This window comes from Zingiber officinale, chromosome 2A, assembly GCF_018446385.1.
Source record: "Zingiber officinale cultivar Zhangliang chromosome 2A, Zo_v1.1, whole genome shotgun sequence".
Lineage (NCBI taxonomy): Eukaryota > Viridiplantae > Streptophyta > Magnoliopsida > Zingiberales > Zingiberaceae > Zingiber > Zingiber officinale.
In genome coordinates this window covers 121678090-121682668 of record NC_055988.1, presented here as the reverse complement: position 1 = coordinate 121682668, position 4579 = coordinate 121678090, and the positions used below count along the sequence as shown (strand labels likewise).

Genomic DNA, 4579 nt, shown 5'->3' with positions numbered 1-4579 from the left:
ATCCTCCGCTCAGATCCAACCTCTAAGCATCACCTACCAGTCGGGCTGACTCTGAACAGCTCTGCCAATCCCGGTCCGTACCCTGCGCTTTGTACTTCCTGTCCCTCGCCCTCAGGCCTATAGATCGAGCCATCTCTAAACAGCTCTGCCGATCCTGATCTGTACTCATGACTTGCGCTTCCGGACCTTCGAATCGCAGTCCTGCAGACCCCTCGTGACTTGCACCTCCGGACCTTCGAATCGCAGACCTGCAGACCAAGCCGTCTCTATACAGCTCTGCCGCGTCCGACCTGTGATTTGTGACTTGCACTCCCGGGCCTTTGAATTGCTGACCTGCAGACCAAGCCGTCTTTATACAGCTCTGCCGCGTCCGACCTGTGATTTGTGACTTGCACTTCCGGGCCTTTGAGTTGTAGACCTGCAGACCAAGCCGTCTCTATACAGCTCTGCCGCGTCCGACCTGTGATTTGTGACTTGCACTTCCGGGCCTTTGAATTGCAGACCTGCAGACCGAGCTGCCCCTAACCAGCTCAGCCGATCCCGACCTGTGCCCAGTGTTCCGCCTGTCGTCTCCCCTTGTCTTTCAACTACTTTGCCCCCTTGCTCGACAAGTCTGCCTGACCTCTGACTACCCCACATACTTGCCTCTGCCTGCCTAGTCAGCTCGACCCTTGACTGCCGAATCACCCTGACTATTGACCGCCACGTCCTCTTGACTTTTGACCGCTACATGGTCTTGATCTTTTTCATCCTTTCCTCTTGGGCCCCTCCATTGCCAACTGTATCAGTATGAATATTTTTAAACATGTTAAATATATTTCATAATAGTTATAAAATTATAATTACTATAAGGTTCGATGATTGATTTAAGATTTAATTATACATGTTGTTGCAGAAGATAATAATATCTAATAATATATTTTGAGAGTAATTATATTATTTTACCATAGTGAGTGGAGTGTCTTTCATAAATAATAATAATAATAATAATAATAATAATAATAATAATAATAATGATGATGATGATGATGATGATGATGAGATTCCTTATTTTAATAATAATAATAATGATGATGATGATGATGATGATGATGATGATGATGATGAGATTCCTTCTTCATGTTTTAAAAACATAGAGGGGCCATTTGATTATTGTTTTTTTTTTAAAAATTTATCGGTTCATCCTCACACGTAACTGCTATTCATGGCATTAAAAGCACAGATCATCATTATAGAGTTGAAAACTTGGCATGGCATTATTGTGTCACATAAAGTTACTCACAATGAGTGCAATTATTAATTCGTGTACAGGAGCCACGAATTCGTGTTGGGGGTGAAGTCGCGTGCTGGCTCGGGGATAAAAACACGGCGATAAATCCGTGCAATGCACACGACCATTAATAATGAATGTTTCAGCAGACCAAATCCTGTTCGAACAGCATTATTTTTCTAGACGTGGACGTATCGATTTAAGCGATTAACAATTAAGATTAATTCTTTTGAATTTTCGCGTCCATAATTCTCACCCTAAGTACATTGGAAATAAGTAAATTATGAGGATTATTCGGCTGGTCAAATGACCTCCTAGTGAGAGAGAGCTTAGCACGGGATAAACTCTGCTATGCGAATTCGAAATCTATTGTGACAATTCTTCATCCGTGGGTGCTGAATTTTCGTGTCCATGGGTCGACAGCTACTAGTTTTGTCCCCGCGGCCTGCTCCGTCGCCCACATGCGCCGCCCTCGTCCTCCGCGTGTGCAGGCAGGGCACTGCCTTCGTGTGGCGTGCCTGCTCTCCTTTGACACCTGCCTGTACGTTCTGCTCAATAAAAAGCGACGCCGATGCAGTGCGTAGACACATGCAGATGTTCCAAATCATGCGGCGACTCTGACGAGTCAATCGCCCAGCCAAACTACCACCCTATCACTGACCATCCAATGAATGTGCATTGCATGCATCCATGGTGGAGCCCAGTCCCCATGAAGGGACTGAATAATACATAACAATTGTCATTGAAATTAAATACTATGATCCATTCATGGTTCGATTTTTATCTAAAGTCTATCGTATGAATTTTTTACTCGTGCTTTTAAATTTATTTTAATGGTTGATGGAAGTTTTCATAAAATCAAGCCAATTCTTAGTCGATTTGAAAAATTAGATTGGGGCAATGGTGCGGCGAGGATATTGGATATGAATTGTATATGTAAATTTAATAATCTTATTCATTAATATTAATGGACTGTTAACAGATCATGGGATTTATAATAGATGATTCTTGCGAGATGAGTTTGGATATAAGAAAGAAATCTTGATTCATTTGGGCATGATGAATTGGAGCTTCTTCATCCTCTCTTCTCTTTTGCATTGAGACGAGGACTTCAATTGTTGCTCGTTCATGTAAAAGACTTTGTCGTGCTTGCCAGAATTCTCTCTGGCAATAATTAAGTAGGAAACAATTACATTGATTTTTGATTCAGATCAGCCCTTTGGTTTGCCATTGTTACATTTAATTCCAATTTTTGTCGTATTGACCATGATAATTAGATCCTGTATATGCTTATTAAAGTTCTATCAGATGCATTGTAGTGCTTTCTCAAACGCCTTCCTTAATTTCACATGTATGAAAATTTATACGCATTTAATCTACATAAAATTAATTAAATAGATAATAAAAATTAAAATATCACCTCATGAATTGTCGAATGAACTCTTTTTTTTAGGTAGTGTTACAATGTTATAATAGTTTTTACTTCTAGCGCTATACAATCATCAATTACAAAGTGTAATAGGTAATATAATATTGTTGTAGTATTATAACAGCTACTAAGTAGCTATTACAATTATATAACAACTACTTTAGTAGCTGCTACCAGAGGCGGATTTACATGGGGACTTGGGGGGGCCACGGCCCCCCCCAGTCCATGTGTAAATCCTGGATCAACCTTGCTTTTAGCTCTCTTCTAACGAGCAAAATTTGAAGAGACTCAAGCAGAGATATCTCTTCGAAATTGCCGTCCGGAGAAACCAGAAGTTGGTGGATCATGGTGAAGGTTTATCCGAACACTGAAGCATATTGCATAGCCAGTGGCATTGAGGTTGCTAATGACGAGAAAGATAAAAGTAGGGTGCTGATAGTGTGGAGGAAGTCTCTACTCTTCAGTTGCAGACTTGACAGACTCCATATCTTCTAGACTGGAGTGTTCCAAAGAATAAGATACAATGAATATTCAACAAAGGATAAACTAAACCAAAGAAAAACATTGACAGACTCTAGATCTGCTATTACAAAATTCAAGGAATGGAAATAGTGTATATATTGATGATAGGATGCCAAATAGAGGCATTTTGCGATCAACAAAGAGACCCCCTGAAAAACATCGAGCTCTGTTGGTCAACAGTGAAGAATTTATTGGGCTCTACAGGTGAAGTTGAGTAGGTGAAAGCTATATATATTTTTGTTTGATGGCAAATAGAGTAATAGATAAGGAGTACCTGCATATGAAGAATGCCACGAATGTGAGAGGAAAGCAATTCGAATACTCAGACGCTTCAACTTGATGTAGTAATTAGAGTACCTAATCAATTAATAAACCAATATTATGAATAGCAATAATGAAATGCAAAGCAATAGATGCTGAATAGATGTGAATGATCAAAAGGATGGCAAATTGAATTCTACCCTAACAAGTTCGCATGTAGCTCCGATGTGAAACAAGGACCGACAGCTTATTTCAATGTCACAATATTATTTCGAGATATTGATATCAAACTACCAATAGAAAATTTAGGTCACGGAGTTTTCTAAATATGTAATGAATTCTAAATTCTCCCACACAATCGACAATGAATATAGCGACACAAGTTTTGGCCCCCTCAATATTCAAATCCTGGATCCGCCCCTGGCTGCTACAACGTAGAAGATTAATCTAATCTCTCTCATCCCTTAAGGTTTGGTGAGAGGCGGCTTCCTATCGGTGTATAGGATTTCTCTTCTTGGATGCGTATCAAGAAGTAGGTTTGCTATGGATCCGGGAGAACTTGCAAGGCATGTCAACATGCTGAAAGTTTCATCTAGGGACATGGAGGAACCAGTTGTGGTATCGGAAGGTATGGTAACAACAGTGACTAACATCGAGTTTGGTGGGCAAAGTATTCACGTCCAAAGTGGTGAACAAAGAAGCCTTTAGAACTTAGATACCTAAAATTCTACAGGCGAAGAAGCCTATTAATATCGAGGTGGTTGGGGAGAATATTTCTTTTTTAATTTTCCTTGCTCATCGACCAACGTCGAGCTCTGATGGATGGGTCTTGGTCTTTTTTTACGGATCTCGTCTTCAAGGCGCCTGTGGGCCTACAGTAGCCATGATCTTTGATGAAATTCCTGTATGGGGTTTAATGCCACAATGTCCCCATTGCATTTATGCTTTCACAAATTCTATACTTGGTAGGATTGAGGATTGGGAAGGTGATGCCAATTGACACTAGAGAAGAAGGGAGGTGTGTGGGGAAATACGCACAAATTTGGGTGGCGTTGGATATCTCTGGACCACTAAGGCAGGGGGTGTGGGTCAAGCCA

The 4579-nt window shown here is 40.7% G+C and overlaps 1 long non-coding RNA gene across 1 annotated transcript; it reads right to left on the bottom strand.

The window, feature by feature from the left end:
- Positions 1 to 3163: 3163 nt before the first annotated feature.
- On the bottom strand, positions 3164 to 3903 carry LOC122039964. Its single transcript, XR_006128458.1, has 2 exons — positions 3496 to 3903; positions 3164 to 3195 (listed from the first exon to the last, which is right to left on the bottom strand). It is a non-coding gene; the product is annotated as an uncharacterized LOC122039964 (long non-coding RNA).
- Positions 3904 to 4579: the final 676 nt, after the last annotated feature.